Raw genomic sequence first — 20,107 nt, 5'->3', positions numbered from 1 at the left:
TCATTCTTGGGAAGGTTTTCCAGACACTTGAAAGGGCTTGCATGTTATAATCTAAGTTGTTTCTGCTTTAGGGGGCACCTCAATCCCAGTTACACTGTGATTCTTACAGACTCGTAGAAGTACTGCCTCGATGGTCTTGGATGAGATCCAGGAGAATTTTCTGGATTATCAGGCAGAGATTCTTGTTTTCTTCCCTTACTTTCTCTCAAACATACAGAGTCTCTGTCTCTCTCTCTCTCTCTCTCTCTCTCTCCTTCTCTCTCTCTCTCTCTCCCTCTGTCTCTCTCTCTGTCTGTCTCTCTCTGTTCTGAGTCACCAAGCACTGGGGTGGAGTGACACAAGCACCCATGTGGCCACCATCACTATGACTGCACCAGGTCAGACTCAAAGCCAGCACAGCAGCAGGTCTTGCCAAAGGCCTGCTGTCACCACTCCCTGGCTGCTGCCTATGTCTGCTCAAGATCCTGAGGCTCTACAATCAGCAGGTGGCAAAAACAGCCAGGCCTGTGTCCTTCCCTTCAGGGCACTGAGTTTCACCAGGCTCCAGGTGGGTCCAGAAGTGCCATCTGAGAGTCAGGGACTAGAGGCAAAAACTTTAGAAGTATACCTGGTATTCTATTGTATTATGGCTGAGCTGGCACTCAAACTACAATATATAGTCCTTCCCACCTCTCCCTTTCCTTTCCAAAGGCACAGGATCCTCACCCCTAGACACCACCCCCCTTGGCCATGAGGAGTACTGCCAGGCTACCAGTGATGGTCTCTTAAGTCACCTTGTAGTGAATGCTTCCTGGCCTGGGATTCACCCTTCAGGGTAGTGGGCTCCTCTCTGTCCCAGAGCAGGTCCAGAAATGCTATCTAAAAGTCAAGTCCTAGAATCAGGGACCCCAAGAACCCACTTGGTGCTCTACCCATCTATGGCAGTATTGGTATCTAAGATGCAAGACAGTCCCCTTTACTTTTCCCTCTGCTTTGGTTAAGCAGGAGATTTGCCCTGTAGCCCCCTTGACTGGTAATGTGCTGAGTCTCACCTGAAGCCAGCAAGTCTCAGAGACTCAGCAAGGTCCTTGATGTAGTACCTGGGTTTCACTGCTGGTTATTCAGGGCCCAAGGACTCTTCAGTTAGCAAATGATGAATACTGGCAGGACTGGGTCCCTTCCTTCAAGGCAGTGGGTTTCCTTCTGGCTGTGTGTATAGAAATGTCATTTGGGAGCTAGGCCCCAGAATGGGGATCTCATGACTCTCACCAGTGCCCTATCCTGTTGTGGCCAAACGAGTATCCAAGATGCAAGACAAAGCCCTTTCCACTCCTCCCTCTCCTCTCCTGAAGCAGAAGGAAGATGTCTTTTGTGGAACCATGAGCTGTGGAGCCCGGCACTCCCTTGGCTGCCCCAGCTGGTGCCTCAGTATGCCCCACCAGTCCACTGTCTCTGGGCCTAGTTCAGCCCAGGACTTGCCAGGAATTGCAGTCTTTATGGCCTAGACTGCCTTTCAAAATTACTTAGAGACCAAGAGCACTTTGGTCCTTGGTTGTGAGACTTGTGGGCACTCAAGTTTGGACCACTGGGATCAATGATTCCCCTCCGACTAGCACTGGTTTAAATGCTCCCTCTGTGGGCAGGCGTCAGCTAGGTTTGGTCTGCTTTTCCTTTCTGCTCTAACAGGACAGCACTGAGTTCAGTGCCTCACAATTGCTGTTTTCTCCCTGCTCCATAGCCCAGAGATCCTCTCTGCACTGCACAGCATCTACCAGGGGTAGGAAAGTGGTGGTGTCAGTGACTCAGGACTGTTTTTTCGATCTCTTCAGTGTCTCTTTCAGTGATATGAAGGTAAAATCAAGTACTGTGAGTGCTTGCCTGATTTTTCATTCTTATAAAGGCGTTTTTCTGTGTAGATAGTTGTTAGCTTGGTGTCTTCACTGGGAGTATGACTGGTGGAGCTTTCTATTCCACCATCTTGCTCTGCCTCCTGAGCTGAACGTCATTTTATAAAGGTTGACAAAACTAGTGTAAAACATAAAGATGACTAGATACTGACCCCAGACTTGATCCCTAAAACGTGTTTCCTTGAAAAAAAACTTTGTTGTCCTCTTTTTCTTTGCCCATTTTCTGCACTTTTAGGAATATATATTAAAGAATATACAGCACTGGACTTCTTGGTCAGAGGAATGTGGCCATCTTTCTACAAAATGCACTTTAAAATCAGAGAATAAAGTAGCTTGCTTAAAGATTTTATCATCCCAACAAAATTTAACTCCTTCACTTTTGCCTTACTAATAAAAGTAATAATTGTAACTTTTACTTCACTAACAAAATGAACCAGCAAATATGTTTTTTAAAACTGAAATTCATTCTTTATCTTACTTGACCTAACTTTATTGGTGGGTTGTGAAAAAGAAGTATCCTTCCAATTGCAAGATTCAGTGTTTATTCTGCTTTTTGGAAGTTACTGGCACACAAATTTGTACTTGTGAAAGATGAAGTATGTTCAAAGACACTTGCTGCAGAATTATTCATATCAGGAAAATATTGAAAACATGCAAAAAGTCCAATAGTGTAATACTGGATCAATTCACTCACATAATCTTCTCCATGTGGTTTTTCCACATAAGTTTATCTGGATCTCCTTACAGCATGATAGTCTCTGGGCAATCAGACTGCTTACCTGGTGGCTTAGAGCTTGAAGGAAGTATTCCAGCTCTCGAAACATAAGCCATATTTTATGACCCAGCTATAGAAGCCACAGTCATATTTGCTGCATTCTATTTATTACAAGAGAGTCACAAACCTACCCAGATTTAAGGAGAAGATCATTAGAATCCTGTCTCTTAATGTGGGAAAGGAAGGATTCTAGAAGAACACGTAGGATGGAAGAGATTATTTCACCACTTTTGGAAAATGTGATCTGCTGTCATATAGGTAGTCATAATTTGCATGGTTCTGATATGCAGATATTTATAATACCACAGTTTACTTAAATAACACATTTCCCAACAACACATTTCAAACTTTAGTTCCCATAATAGATTAACTGTGAATGACAACATAAATTTCAAACTTCTCAGCTATCCCTTCAGCCACACATCAGCTGTAAATAATAGATGGGAATTGTGATAAGAAGCCAATCATGTCACTTCTTTCAATGTCTGTCAGTGATTGGTCATGGCACATCTGTCATTCAGTTCATGCACAGACAGCAAAGCAGATAGTTGTGTTGCCTCCTTGTCTCCCAGTGGTAAATCCATATGACATTTTATGAAATGATACTTAGAAAAATAGATAATTGAAAGGGAAAATTGGCCAACAAAGATAAAAATGCAGCAAAGAAATGAAAAAATGATAAAACTTAAAGTGAGATTTGAATCAAACGCAAATGGAGTTATAAAAGAAATTGCTGACCATGACAGTCTTCATATTGCTACTTTTTAACAGATATGCAGCTAGAAGAAATAAGTGAAGGTAAATTGAACATAAATGAGGAGAGTTGTTGTGATGAACAGGATGAAGACGTTCCAGAGGAAGTCATGCTGGCAAATAAACATATCTCTTAGAAACATTTTATGACACTAAAAGTGCAAAGGATAAAATGTTGAACACTGATTCAAACTTAGAAAGCAGTTGACAATTTGCCAAGGCATAGAAAAGAGGCCCTCTAAATTAAGTTGTAGGATGAGAAGAGAATAAAGAACAATTGTAATTTGCCCACCCATTATTAAGATCACTTTGTATGGTTTCAGCTTATACACTTTTATGCATGACCATGCAAGATAAAGATTGCCTGTATAGTAAGCTGCTATCGGGGTAGAGGGTCATAGTTTACAGGCAACTGGTGGTCTCCTCAAGGGAGAAAGAAAAAGATTTATTGACTACCTAGTCATTATGGTTGAATTTTGTGCCATGAGCATTAGAGATTTAAAAATTAATTGAAAAGTAACAATTTAAAAATTATTCTGCACTAGGATTTGAAATAATAAGACTTATAAGCCTCTGACTCTAGCTCAATTTAGAAAAAGATATTCTAAGTACACGACAAAAGTTCAGACCAAGTAAGTTCCTCTAAAGTGTCTGAACAAAATTTTAGGTGAAAGTATTAAAGTGTTGTCCTAATAAACAAAACTAAAACTTCTGCACAATCCCTTATACTAAATCGAACTTTCCATCGGATCAATTCTACAGTTAAGAGATTACATTCTGAAACAATGGCCTTTTTCATAAACTGCCTCAGTGAGGCAGCTTTGTAAAGAGCAAATTGTTAAAATGGTTTTCATCATCTAATCTTTCTTCCTGGGGTTAGCACTACAACTAGTTAGTAACAGAATCTATTTTATGTCAGATACATTTATGAGTTCTGAAATTATATGTATTGAAAATATAAAGTGTATATCCTCAGACTCAGTTGTACACAATCAATATCATATGACCCAAGGGAAGTTAAATTGTACAATCATGAAAAAGAGCCTCAAATATGGACCCACTGTCTTTTTACCATTAGGCTAGGGAGGAGCCATGTCAACATTCAAGGCCTAAGAATTTTCCATGTAAGAAAATTTTTACTCAAGCACACACTTCTGCCATCATTTTTCTCTCTTTTTTTAGTTGACACAATTTATGGGATACATAGTGATGTTTATATATGCATAATGTATAGTGATCAGATCAGGGAAATTAATATATTCATCATATCAAACATTTATCATTTCTTTGTGTTTGGAACATTTAATATCCTCCTTCTAGCTATTTGAAACTATGTAATATATTGTTGTTAACTATAGTCATCTTACAATGATACAGAACACTGGAATTTATTCCTCCTTTCTAGCTGTAATTTAGTATTCTTTAACAAATATCTCTCTATCCCTCCATTCTCCCTACCCTTCCCAGTTTCTAATATCTTACTTTCTACTTTTTACTTCTATTAGATCAACTTTTTTAAAACTCACTTCCATATGTAAGTTAGAACATACAGTGTTTGTAGCTTTCTGTTCCTGACTTACTTCACTTAACCTAATGTCCTCTAATTCCATCCATGTTGCTGCAAATGACAGAAATTCATTCTTTTTATGGTGGAATAGTACTTCATTGTGTATACACACTACATTTTCTGTACCTATTTATCTGTTGTTGGATACCTAGGTTGATTTCATATCTTGGCTATTGTAAATAGTGCTGCAATAAACATATGGGGGAAGAGGTCTCTTTAATGTACTGATGTTCTTCCTTTGGATAAATGCCCAGTTGTGGGATTGCTGGATTATATGGTAGTAGTTCCTTTGTAGTTTTTTTTTAAAGAACCTCCAAACTGTTTTCCATGGTAGCTTTACTAGCTTACATTCCCACCAATTGTGTATAAGAGTTCCCTTCTCCGAGGCGGGTGGATCACGAGGTCAAGAGATCGAGACTATCCTGGTCAACATGGTGAAACCCCGTCTCTACTAAAAATACAAAAAATTAGCTGGGCATGGTGGCACGTGCCTGTAATCCCAGCTACTCAGGAGGCTGAGGCAGGAGAATTGCCTGAACTCAGGAGGCGGAGGTTGCGGTGAGCCGAGATCGCGCCATTGCACTCCAGCCTGGGTAACAAGAGCGAAACTCCGTCTCCAAAAAAAAAAAAAAAAAAAAAAAAAAAAAGAGTTCCCTTCTGTCCACATCCTCCTCGCCAGCCATTGTTGTTTTTTGTCTTTTTTGTCATAGCCATCCTAACTTAAATGACATGACATCTCAATATGGTTTTTATTTTCAGTTCCCTAATGATTAATGATACTGAGCGTTTTTTCATATATTTGTGTCTTCTGAGAAATGTCTTCTCAGATCACTTGCTCATTTTCCAAACAAAATTGTTTGATTTTGAGTTTCTTCTATATTCTGGATATTAATTCCTTGTCAGATGAATTATTTGCAAATGTTTTCTCCCATTCTGTAGGTTATCTTTTTACTCTGTTGATTGTTTTCTTTGCTGTGCAGAAGGTTTCTAGTTTGATATAACCCCATTTGTTTGCTTTTGTTGCTTGTGCTTTTGAACTCTTATTCATAAACTCTTTTTTTAAACTAATGTCCTGAAGAACTTCTCCTACATTTTATTTTAGTAATTTTATAGTTTTCAGTCTTACATTTAGGTGTTTGATCCATTTTGAGTTGATTTTTGTATAGAGTGAGAAGTGTGTGTCTAGTTTCATTCTTCTACATATGAATATCCAGTTTTCTTGGCACCATTTATTGAAGAGACTGTCCTTTCCCCAATGAGTGCTCTTGGCACCTTTGTCAAAAATCAGTTGGCTAGACATATGCAAATTAATTTCTGGGCTCTATATTTTTTCCATTGGTCTATGTGTCTGTTTTATGCCAGTACAAGGCTGTTTTGGTTACTACAGCTTTGTAGTATATTTTGAAGTCTGGTAGTGTGACCTGCAGCTTTGTTCTTTTACGTAGGATTTCCTTAGCTATTTGAAGTCTTTTGTGGTGCCATACAAATTTTAGGATTGTTTTTCCTATTTCTATAAAAAATGACATTGATATTTTGATATGGATTGTATCAAACACAGAGGGCTTTAGATAGTATGGTCTTTTTAACAATGTTCTTCCAATCCATGAGCATGGGATGCCTTTTTATTTGTTTGAATATTCTTCAATTTCTTTCATCAGTGTTTTGTTGTTTTCCTCATAAAGGTATATCACCTCATTGGTTAAATTTATTGCTAGGTATTTTTTTTGTAGCTCTTGTAAATGAGATTACATTCTTGATTTCCTTTTCAGCTAGTTCTTTGTCTGAAATGTTACAGATTTCTGTATATTGATTTTGTATCCTGCAACTTTACCAAATGTATTTATCAGTTCCAAGAGTTTTGTAGTAGTCTTTAGGTTTTACTATGTTTAAGATCATGTCATCTACAAACAGGGACAATTTGACTTCCTCCTTTCCAATTTGTATGTCCTTTACTTCTTTCTTTTGCCCAATTGCTGTGGCTTGCCATCATCTCTTACTGCAGTATCAGGCCAATTGCAATCCTGGTCATGGTCTACCATAGGTTGAAATTGGCCAAAACACAGATACACTGAACATCATCAGAGCAATAATTCTTTCCCTCATGGGGCATTTTGTGATATTAATCAATGATATCACAAGATATCCCACCTGACATTGTTCTTATTTATAAGTTCCTTGCACCCAGTGCATCTCATCTGTATGTCTTGGGGAAGAGATTTTGCCACAGAGTCCAAAGAACAGAAATATTAAATAATTGATATTTGAGTTTTAAAAGCCCTGTCTCAGCTGAGAAGAACAGAAGTTGAAAACAGAAAATAAGCTTAGTTTCTGGTCTGAAATTTGTTAATGCTAATGATTCTCAGATCATTTGCCCATATTCTAAATCAAATTGTTTGATTTTTTGCTGTTGAGATGTTTGAGTTTATTCTTCATTCTGTTCTGGATATTAATTCTCTGTCAGATGAATAGTTTGCTAATGTTTTTCTCCCATTTTGTAGGTTATCTTTTTACTCTGTTGATTGTTTTCTTCGTCATGCAGAAGGTTTTTAGTTTGATATAACCCCATTTGTGTTTGTTGCTATATAATTTTTTTTTTTTTTTTTTTTTTTTTTTTTCCTGGAGAGACAGAGTTTCACTCTTGCTGCCCAAAAGGGAGTGCAATAGTACAATCTCAGCTCACTGCAACCTTGCCTCCCAGGTTCAAGCAATTCTCCTGCCTCAGCCTCCCAAGTAGCTGAGATTACAGGTGTGTGCCACCACGCATGGCTAATTTTTGTATTTTTAATAGAGACAAGGTTTCACCATGTTGGTCAGGCTGGTCTCAAACTCTTGACCTCAAGTGATCCACCTGCCTTGGCCTCCCGAAGTGCCAAGATTACAGGCATGAGCCACCATGCTCGGCCAATGCTATATGATTTTTAAATTAAAATTTTATTTTAGGCTAGGAACTTGGTTGATGAAATGCATAAGTAGGTTATTTGACATTCTTGTTCTCTGCATTCCATCCCTGAGGCTTGAAGATGAAAATGGGATCAATCACAGCATGCCTTTTGCCTGACATGATGAAAAATAAAATCACATTGTAAAAGGTATAATTTAGGCTTTTTTTATTGTCCTCAAATATTTACTTCTGAGTGCACAGGGGATGTTTCCTTCATTGTCATTGTTGTCATTATTATTCAGAGCATTTTTCCCTGCCACTTTCAAGTCTGGAACTTTTTCAGAAGCTTAAAGTTCTAAAAGGCTGGATTTTAAGTGGTGCTCTTTATTTGAATGAGTATATTTAATAGTGATTAAAAATCAGTCTCTGGGATGTTGAGGTAGGAGGATCACTTGAGCCAGGAGGTGAAGAGTGCAGTGAACACTCCAGCCTGGGTGACAGAGTGAAAACCTGTTTAAAAAAAAAAAATCAGTTTCATGAAGAAATTTTAATGACTCGAGGAAATTAATGCTATGATATTACATAGAAAGAAATGCAATCATTAACCACCTAATGACGTTCCAGTCAATGATGGACCAGATATGTGGAGGTGGTCCCATAAGATTGTAATGGAGGTGAAAAGTTCTTATTGCCTAGTGACATTGTAGCTGTCATAACATCATAGTGCAAAGTATTACTTGTGTGTTTGTGGTAATACTGGTGTAAATAAACCTACTGCACTGTTAGTTGTATAAAAGTATTACATAGAGTACATAATACTTGATAATGACAATAAAGGACCATGTTACTGGTTTATGTGTTTACTAAACTATACATTTTATCATTATTTTAGAGTAGCCTCCTTCTACTTATTAAAAAAGAAGTTAACTATAAAACGGCCTTAGGCAGGTCCTTAGGCAGAAGGTATTCCAGAAGAAGGCCTTGTTATCATAAGAGATGGCAGCTCCATGTGTGTTATGACCACTGAAAACGTTCCAGTGGGACAAGATCTGGAGGGGGAAGACAGAGATATTGATGATCCTGATCCTGTGTAAGCCTAAGCTAATGCGTGTTTTTGTTCTAGTTTTTAACAAGAAAGTTTTAAAAGTAAAAAATTAAAATAAAAAAATTAGAAGAAAGCTAATAGAATAAGGATATAAAGAAAATATTTTTGGTTAGCTGTACATGCTTGTGTTTTATGCTGTGTTATTACAAAAGAGTCAAAATTTTAAGAAAGTTTATAAAGTAAGCTAAGGTTATTTTATTATTGAAGAAAGAAAAATAGTTTTATAAACTTAGTGCAGCTGAAGTATATGGTGTTTATAAAGTCTATAGCAGTGTACAATAACATCCTTTGCCTTCATATTCACTCACCGCTCACTCACTGAATTACCTAGAGCCACTTTCAGTCCTGCAGGCTCCATTCATTATAAGTGCCCTGCATCGGTGTACCATTTTTTATCTTGTATGCCATATATTACTGGACCTTTTCTATGTTTAAAAATATTCAGATACACACATATTTACCATTGTGTTACAATTTTCTACATCATCCAATACAGTAACATGCTGTACAGGTCTGTGGCCTAGAAGCAATAGGCTATACCACATAGCCTAGGTGTGTAGTTGGCTATACCACCTAAGTTTGTGAAAGCACACACTATGATATTCACACAAAATTGCCTAACAATGCATTCCTTAGAATGTACTTCATCATTAAGTGATGCACGACTGTATAAAAAACTATATACTTTTTATGATAATGATCTCAACTATGTAAAATAAAATAGAATAACTTGATAGAAATATACCAAAATATTTTTCTCTGAGTGGTCTAAAATATAAAACTTCTGTGTCTTTACATGTTTCCCTAGTTTACATATTTTCTGCAAGACAAAGCTACAATAAGAGCAGTAGTTTCATTACTTCCAGTATCATCTTTAGAGGTTTGTTTTACAAATTTCATGAAACCTTTTGTCTGTTCCTCTGATTTCCAGCACCCATGGCCTCCAACTTCTCTCAAATGACACCCCCAACAGGTAATTCATCTGTACCCAGGTTTGGGCTCTCAATGCTGCCACAGGTCAGAATTTAAGTCTTAGGACTTTTATCTTTTAATGACATCACACACTTTAAGAAGGTTACTATCATCACTGTAATTATTAAGCCATAAGTAATATAGAGAAAACTCCAACAATGGTTTTTAAACAGATACTGAGAAACCAATAAAAAGAAAAAGAAAAAAAGTAAACCCTACTAATTACATTATTTATGGTTGTTAGCCAGTTATAACTAATTACTCTGAGCACAAAATCAACTATGAATACCATCTTCAGACTAAAAAAACTATCCTTCTAAGTTACCTTAAGCTACATCTAGGAACAAGAAGAATAAGAATCTTTCAGGTTTCTTTGCTTCAAAAATTCTTGCGGTGTTAAAGTGAGGTTCTTGAGAAATCAAGAAATGGTTCTTGAACTTTAACAGGTATGGAGAGTTTATCAGGTGGCAGAACATGTTGTTAGATATTTTGATGCACTTTCTTTCTCTTATCCATTACATCAGGTCTGTAACACTAAAGCCCTCGCCTTTTCTATTGTTTAAAAATAATTTAAAGAAACAAAACTTAAGGCAAACTAAATTTAACAGAGTTTATTTGAGCAAAGAATGATTCATGAATCAGGCAGCACTCAGAACCAGGAGAGGTTCAGAGAGTTCCACCCAGCAAGATGAGCAATGACTTTTTTATAGGCTGAACACTGAAAAAAGTATATAAATCATCTGATTGACTACAGCTCAACAGTTACCTTATTTAGGCATGGTATGAGGAGTCTGATCAGTTGCCAGCCTGTGATTGGCTGAAGCTTAGCTGTTTGTTACAAAAGTATGATCCTCAAAAGTTGTATTGCAGTTTATTACATTAAAAATTAAAGAATGAAGATAGCCTCAGGCAAATGTCCTTCTGCTTATTTAATCTGACTGACACCATCTCCTAGAAATAATACAGTAGTTATGCCATGGACTTCCATATTAGTCAATGTCCAACCCTGATGTAACCACCCATAAGCCTAGTGACCTCAGGAATTACTTAAGATCTGTCTGCCTCAATTTTCTCATCTGTAAATGGAGGTAATGACCTCAAAATTTTGGTACCCAACACATGGGAAATTCCCAATAAATTGCCTCATATGTTTAAAAATTTTAGAAGTTCATGTTGTTCAAGTTAGAGGGTAAATTAGTCATAATAATGTGTCACATAAAGATTCAACAGTTATTTAGTGCTGGCTATTTGCCAAAGACTGTACAAGGCACTGTGAAGTCAACAGTGAACTAAACAGATAAAAATTGCTGTCCTCATCTGGGTAGGGCTCGGGGAGGACAGGGCAGATATAAGCAAGTAAAACATGTATTAGGTGATTATATAGTGAAAAGTATTAAAGAGAAAAAGGGACAGGCTTGTAGGGACAGAGGGCTAGGTTTGCAGGCTGCTATTTTAAATATAATAACATTACTTATACCTTGCAAAATTTTATTGTTAGTGAGATATTAAATTTATGATTTTAATTAAAACCATGAATTAGTCTTTCCTAAGTTAACAAGATTATCTGCTCACAAATTAAAAACATCTACACAAACTTTTGTAGCTATTTATATTTAATAAAAAAAGTTTATCAGTATTTCTCACATGCTTTCAACGAGAGCACTTTGACCACTTAAAGATCACAAGTAAGCATAAAGTGTCTCATTTTAGTACTTCTATGATAGAAGTACCATTTAAACTCATAGAGGATGAAGGAGTCGGAAACCACAATTTCAGACTTAGCAAAGATTTGCATTTCTTTATTCAATCAGCTTGTCTGCATTTGCAAATATTGCAACATATATTTCAGACAAAGTTTTCAATTGTACTCTTTGATACAAAGAAATTTCACAATGCAAAATGGTTGCAAAACCCCTCTAACATATAACAATACAATATTTACTTTACTCTCAAAGACTGGACTTCAAAAGCAGGTTAGTGCAAACCACAGGCATCAGAACATTAATAGGAGACTGTCCTCAGTGCAGAGCTGCAGATTCATTAAGGAAGCAGACTTGTGTGCCCATTGTCTGCCTAGTGAGTGGGAAGTAAACTGCTTTGGGGGCTTATTTCAGGATTCCTATTTAAAAGGTCATTGTTAAGGAAAAGAGAATCTGCAGTAGGAATTTTGAAGATATGCTACTGTATTAGTCTGTTTTCACGTTGCTGATAAAGACATACCTGAAACTGGGAAGAAAAGGAGTTTTAATGGACTTACAGTTCCACATGGCTGGAGAGGCCTCACAATCATGGCAGAAGGCAAGGAGGATCAAGTCACATCTTACATGAATGACAGCAAGCAAAAAGAGAATTTGGGCAGAGCAACTCCCCCTTTTTAAAACCATCTGATCTCATGAGACTTATGTGCTGTTATGAGAACAGTATTGGAAAGACCTGCCCCCATGATTCAATTACCTCCCACCAGGTGCCTCCCACAGCACATGGGAATTCAAAATAAGATTTGGATGGGGACACAGCCAAACCATATGAGCTATTTAAATTTTTACATAACATATCAAAGTTTAATTCCCTTGTTTTGAAAATACTTGTAATTCGGAATGGTTCTGATGGTTTCTGCCTTTGACATAGAATCATAACCATTTTGAAACAGACATGAGGCATGGTCTCTTAAGTTAAACTTAATGAGTATTAACTACTCACTGGAGAATGGTTTATGAGCATTATCTTGTTCCATTCTCTTAAGACTCAATAAAATTATTGTTAGCATATCCATTTATAGTTGAGAAAAGTGAGGCATAAAGAGATTTTAAAAGTTTCGTAGGTACACATAGATAGGAGGTAGCAAAATTGGAAATAAACATAAGTTTATGTGACCGTAAAGTTTATAACCTTGACCTTAACATTAAACTGCCATTAGCCAGGTAATGTTTTAAATGAGTCATTAGTATTCTTTTCATATTAAGAGCCTGGACTATCTCATTTGAACGGTCTTGCCCCTTTTAAGGAGGGAATTTATTTTATGTATAACTGTCACTTCAAAGTTTAGAATAACCCCTACCACCACAAAAAATAAAAACAAAAATCAGTAATCAAACACAGAGGAGAAACAATCCCTCAACTATAGGAAATTGCATTCTAAGGGTTGCTATAGCTAAACATCTCTCCGTTTTGGAATTTGAATAAAGCTTTCAGGGATAATGGCAATATTTTAAGTCTATTATTATCCATTGTAATAGCAACACTTCTTAAACAAATATTTAATAATAGGTTTAGATTCCTAGAGTCACTGGCTCATCTGTTTTTCTCTTCTTATAACTAAATTCTAATCTTTCTCTTCAATTTTTAACCTTCTACAGCTGCACTGTCCAGTATGGTAGCCACTAGTCACATGTGACATCCTGTAAGTGTAAGCTACCTCAATCATTAATATTGATTACATATTTAATGATATTTTTGACATATTAGGTTCAATAAAATGGGCAGAGCCAAGGAAGGTGTTATATATTGCTTGGGTGCTTGTTCCACATATGGCACAATTTCATCTGCAGTCTGGGCCTAGAAAAAAAGTGAAATTATTCATGTGCTGAAATTATTCAAAGTTACCTGTCCCAATCATACTCTCAGAAAGGTTCAAAAATAAGTCTCACATCCTGCACAAGTCCTGGTTTCATTATTAATTTTATTTAATTTACATTGTATTAGGTAATTCTCAGAATACATGAGATCTACTGCCTACATTTCAAAGGAGTTACTAAAACAGAGATCTAAGACTGAGTAGGACTTGGTTAGTATGCTAAGCTTTGGTTTTTGGGGAACTAAAATTGTCCCCACAAGCTTGAATTGGGGCTTTCTTATTTACCTAAAAATATATCATTAAGTCAATCCATTTAACTAATCAGGCTATTGTTCCCTGATCTCTAGAATTCTGAAAAATTAATCCTAACCAAATCACTTTAGCATGTGTGACAAACTAGACTTCACTTGTTCATTCTAATCATGATGACCACCGTGTTGACAGGATTATTGAGCACTGTGTCTTTGAATCTTCTCCCTGGAAGAATCCTGACAGTAGAAAAGCAATAAGAATTAAGTGGAGATGATGCCCATCTCTGGACGTGGGCTTTGAGTTTTGAGCTTTGAGCTTTGCACAAGGTCAAATTTTCTTCATATCTCTAGTTTTGGCTCTAAAATTCATACAAACTTAGGATTTTACTCTATGATATGTTTTAATATAAAAAATAAATTAAAAATTAACACTGGATCCACCAGATTTCTTTAAGTGAGATCAGGTTTGTGTTAAGACATTTTCAGTTTGTTATTTTAGTTCTTAGTCAAGAACTTCTCAGTTGATATAATAGAAGCAAAAGAATATAAAGTGTTAACAAAAGGTGAAGCCTAACACCTTGGATGTAGTAGATATTCCAAAAATGTTCATGGATATAACTATCAAAGGAGGAAAGTTTTAATGTCAAAAATATCCCCCCAAAAATCTATTTTTCCGGAAGCTTATTTCACTAACACGTGCAGGATGGATCCCAATTAAACCTCAGGAGCACATGGTGTTCATTTACCGGTAAGATTTGTCCCAGATGTTAAATAGTCTGGCTCAACTATAGTTTACTGTTCACAGCCAAGACAGCTGTATGTTCCCATAGTATATGTAGTGTAGACGACACAGCTAGTTTAGGCATTTTGTGCTTTTCTAGTTGCTTTTATATCTACCCTGAATTCTTACTGTAATATTCACTCTGAAACCCTTGCTCAATTGTTTTTGAGAGGATTTCTCAATAGCTGGTATACCCCAAGCCACTTATTCTAAGTTACAAGAAAACTATGTTCCCTTCTGTAAGGTATATTGCTGAGTTAAAATGAGGAAACTGAGGCCAGTGAGAAAAAATGAGAATCCAATTTATTCAGTTCCCAGGCGAGGTTCTGTGGTCCAGGAAGGGGCCAGAGAAGTCGCAATGGGCTTCTCAGGACGTGGGGTTTTATAAGAAGTGGAAGTAGTTGATTGGTCATTGGGAAACAGAGCAGACAATCTCATTGGTAAGGAGATTTGATTGATTGTTAGGGAAACAAAGAGCAGACAGTTTCATTGGTAGGCTGACTGGCTGGGGAGGTTAATGTTAAACTGCCGTTGGACAAATCTTCCGTGGGCTTTTTAAATTTTGAAAGAGTTGAGTGAGGAATGCAGGAGTGGGCGTGTGGAGCCTGCATGGAGAAACCAGATAAGAGCAGGTGTGGGGAGCCAGCACAGAGAGATAAGTGTGTCCATTTGGCTCTTCAGCGAGGCAGCCGGCCTTACACCTTCCTCACCCCACCTGCCTCCTGAATCTCTACTTCTATCTCTTCCTCTGGGAACTGAATAGTCAGAGATGCCCAAAGGACCAAGAGAGCCTGGAAATGGGTCTCAAGCAACCCAACTGTGAGGGCTATGTTAAGATAGCTGGCCTGTGGTCCTCAGGACAGGCACTGGCCTCATCAAGAGTGAATACTCTATCTAGAGGGACAGGTACACATTTTTTTGCTCCCTCAAGACTTGAGTTGCTGGACACCAACTCAAACTCCAGACACTTCATTCTCTTCAGATCTTACTGCAACACTTGGAAATGTCAACGTGGCAGTCTACCAAATCTAATTCTATACCAACACACTGTGTAAAGATCAGTTGTTCCCCTTCTTAAAAAACTTTGATGCCTTTACATTTCCCTTAGGACAATCTCTGAAATCCCTAAAGTTTATATGGTGTACAAAGACTTCCCCAGCCCACTTGGTCATCCTCTCCCTCTCTGACCTTCTTCCCCTACATCACCCTCCAATCAGCCAGACTCCTTCTGGTCCTTCCCTCCCCTATGAGCCTTTCCCATTAATCTCCACTACCTAGAAAGCCCATCCCTGTCTCCATCAGATTCATCCTACCCATCCCTCACATCACTTCCCTAGGGGCACCTTTTAACCTCCAAATCTAAATTCTTTCTTCACTGTATGGTCCCAGGGATCCTCGCATGCTGTTTTTGCCTATAGATGCCACACTTGTAATTATTTTGTTGTTTTATAGAACTTTTTGATTGTTTATTCCCCTGAGAGTAGAGGAGGTTTCACTGCTAATTCCTTGAACAATTATTTTAGTTGATAGGTTCAACCATGTGAAATAGCTAATAGTCCAACATCTTGATCTTAAAAAAGTCTATTTTAGGCTGTGTGCAGTGGCTTATGCCTGTAATCCCAGCACATTTGGAGGCCAAAGCAGGTGGATAACTTAAGCTCAGGAATTCAACACCAGCCTGGATGACATAGCAAGACCCCTTCTCTAGAAAAAAAAGAAAACATTAGCCAGGCATGGTGGTGCATGCCTGTGGTCCTAGCTACTTGGAAGGCTGAGACAGGAGGATTACTTGAGCCCAGGAAGTCAAGGCTGCAGTGAGCTGTGATCATGCCATCGTACTCCAGCCTAGACGGCAGAGTGAGACACTGTCTTAAAAAAAAAAAAAAAGTCAATTTTATATGATCCAATTCAATAACCATTCAATAAATATTTCTCAAATAAATACACTAATAAGCCATGCACTGTGGTTTTAGGCTCTGCGTTCATGCATATGTTCCTGGGTGTGTGTGTGTGTGTGTGTGTGTGTGTATGTGTGTGATCAGCTATTAATGCAAACTTTTATTTTAAAAAGAAACTCCTTAAGTTCTGCTAATTGTTAAAATTTATTTCATTAAGTTTCATAGATAATTTTCAAAGTTAAATACAACAACAAATTTCAAAAATTGGCCCTACTAGAAATACGAATTTGGCAATTTCCCTCAACTCCTTTGATCTTAGGTTAATTTTCTACTCTCCTGAGTTTTCTTTATTTTTCTGTGAGATTAAATTCAGCCACCTGTTGAGCTCTCTGGATCCCTTGCAGGTGATTTCTGCATGACTTCCTTCTGACCTGTGGAAGGAGGAACCAGGAACAGATCCAAATTTTGAACCGGGACCTCTTTCTATCCCTGAGCGTTAGGCTAGACAGTAATGGCCAGAAACCCTTCTTGATTCTGTCCTCCTGAAACTAATTCAGCCATTTAAGACCGTGACTATTCTCCCACACAGAAACTCCTCTCCAGAAACGCTTGGCCCAAACTCCCCTAACATTTGTAACTCCATATAACTCTTTTCATTCATGTGCAACAAAAATGAGTGGTACGGTGATGCCAAGTCTGAGGTACCATAGTTAAGCCACGCTAAGTCACTTTAAAAACATTCCATTTTATTCCTCCCACAGAGTCACCCCCTCAGAGACTCTGAATGAGAGGAATACTGAGGGAGGAAAACACCCAGAAAAACAGGAGAAGGCAGTGACGTGGGACTTAAAAAAGACTGCACAGAATTCTGTCTTCACCCGAAATGCTCATAAATTAAACGGTTTGCCCACCTCAAGCAAGCATTCAACAGGCACATCCTATGTGCCAGTCCTGTGATAACTGGCACCTTAGAGGCACTGGCATCCTGGCTCATGAAGACCAAGGAAGGTAAAGAAGAGATAAGTTTTCAGGCAAGGTGGCTCACACCTGTAATCTCAGCACTTTGGGAGGCTGAGGCAGGACGATCACTTGAGCCCAGTAGTTCAAGGCCAGCCTGGTCAACATGGCAAAACCTCATCTGAACAGAATATTTTAAAAACTAGTCTGGCATGGTGGGTGCACGTTTGTAGTCCCAGCTATTTGGGAAGCTTAGATGGGAGGAATGTTTGAGCCCAAGAGGTCGTGACTACAGTGAGCCATGATCACATCACTGCACTCCAGCCTTGGTGACAGAGCAAGAACACGTCTCAAAAAAATAAAAATAATTTTGAAAAAAGAAGAAGAGATAATTTGATGACATAGAGAAAAATAGGAATGATCAAAAAGAAAGGAACAGAAATGGCTGGCTACTAAAACTTAAAACTTTTGCTAAGTACCCATGTTTTGGACCACTACAGAATGCTTGCTTTAAATATAGAACAAGAGAGATATTATGCATCATGAAATAAAATGATGCCAGAAGAAAGCAAAGATAAAGGAAGAACAAGTGGTGTAAGAAGAAAGGAGCAAGTCCTTCAGAAAGAAGGTTCTTGAAAACATCACACCCTGTCCCTCATCCCACCTCAGAAGCTGCTTTCTATCCAGGACGCCTGAAGCCCTGTCTCTTCCAGGAGCTTAGGGTGAAAAATTCTCCCAGTAACAATCTGCTGATTTGAATATCTGATGGATAGCAGCTCTGTGGAGCTTATCAACATACCCAGACCATAGTCACTCTCCAAGGGACAAAGAGCCAACATCGCCTGAGAAAAGAAGTTTTCTCTCCTTCACTCAGACTCAGCACTTGGTCTGTACCTGGCAACAATAGGAAATAACAGAAACAATAGGAAAAGGAGAGGGTGTACACACAACAGTCACGGTCGTCCTGCCTCGGGAGGCCAACCAGATCACTCAAGGTCCCCACTCCTTTATTCCTTACAGCTCAATTCAGTAAGCACAGTTATCAAACCTATTTTACAGGTGAGGAAACTGAAGCTTGATTGATCAAGCCAGAGGTCAAACCCAGATGTGTCTGACACTACATCTCCAAATCTCTATACAGGCCAACATTGCATCTGAAATTCATGGCTCCCTTACCTCTTAAATCATTTCCAAGTGAGTTGATTCTATAGTTTACAGACCTGAAAGCAGTTAATCATGGAAACGTTGAGAAATAAACTGGTTTTTCATTTACTGCCATTCTACTCATCATCCCTTTTGCTGACAGTCTGCTGCAATGAAAACATGACACCAAGGCTCTATTTACTTTATTTTAAAACATCTTTAGTGTGATATAATTCGTATACCATACAATTAACCTATTTAAAATGTGCTGTTCAGTGGCTTTTAGCGTATTTACAGAGTTGTGCAACCAGCACTGCTATCGAATTCCAGAGCATTTTCATCACCAAAAAGAAACCCCAACCCATTGACAGTCACTCCTCATTCTCCCTGCCTCCAGTCCCTGGTAACCACTAATCTACTTTCTGTCTTTACTGCCAACTCTGGACATTTCATACAAATGAATCATACAAAACATGGTCTTTTGTGTCTGGCTTCTTCACTTAGTATTAATGTCTTCAGGGTTTATCCAGGTTGTATCATGTGTCAGTACTTCATTACATTTTATTTCTGAATAATACTCTATATGAATATGCCACATTTTCTTTACCCATGCACAGTCGACAAACATTTGGATTGTTCTCACTTTCTGACTATAATAAATAATATTGCTAATAACATTGAATCCATTTACTTTTAATTCATGAGACTTTCATTTCACCCTGAAGGTTACCGTGAGCTCCCATAAGTAACAAATTGCTGGAAGCAAAAAAGCTGACAATCCCTGAGCAAGACAGCCATATGTGTGTCATATGCAGGGTGATCCACTCTGCCCAGTTTCCCACAACTTTCCCATTTTTAGTACTTAAAGTCTTGGGGAAACTTTGCCCCAGGAAAAATGCAACAGTTGATCATCCTAGACTGGGATTTAGCTCAGAAGACAATTCTAGAAAATCTACTTTTGGGATGTTTTGTGGTTTCTGATAATGGTGTAGTTATATTTAAAGAAACTAGCTTATGCAGTAACCATCATTTTGCATACTTTCATTTAACAGGAAACAATTATTTTTAATTCTTACATAGTGAACAATGCCTCGCATTTTTATATATACTCATTTTGGAGTTACAATCGATGAGGCTATTTGTCTTGCATAATTTTTAAGTGGAATACTAGTTACATATTCAAAGGCCTTGTTGGGGCCAGGCACAGTGGCTCACACCTATAATTCCAACACTTGGGGAGGCCGGGGTGGGTGGATCACGTGAGCCCAAGAGTTTGAGACCAGCCCAGCCAACATGGTAAAACCCTTCATCTCTACAAAAAAATACAAAAATTAATTGGGGTTGTGGCATGGGCCTGTACCCCCAGCCTCTGGAGGCTGAGATGAGAGGCTCACTTGAGCCCTGAAGGCAGAGATTGCATTGAGCAGAGATGGCGCCACTGTACTCCATTCTGGGTGACAGAGCAAGACCCTGTCTCAAAGACAAAAAAAAAAAAAAAAAAAAGCCTTGCTAAAAGCTGAAAAACTTATGTCCACAGGGTGGCGGTGTGATACTCTACAAACTC

This window comes from Aotus nancymaae, unplaced genomic scaffold, assembly GCF_030222135.1.
Source record: "Aotus nancymaae isolate 86718 unplaced genomic scaffold, 86718_ANA_hifiasm-v0.15.2.pri h1tg000040l, whole genome shotgun sequence".
Lineage (NCBI taxonomy): Eukaryota > Metazoa > Chordata > Mammalia > Primates > Aotidae > Aotus > Aotus nancymaae.
Note: the sequence above shows the minus strand (reverse complement) of the source record.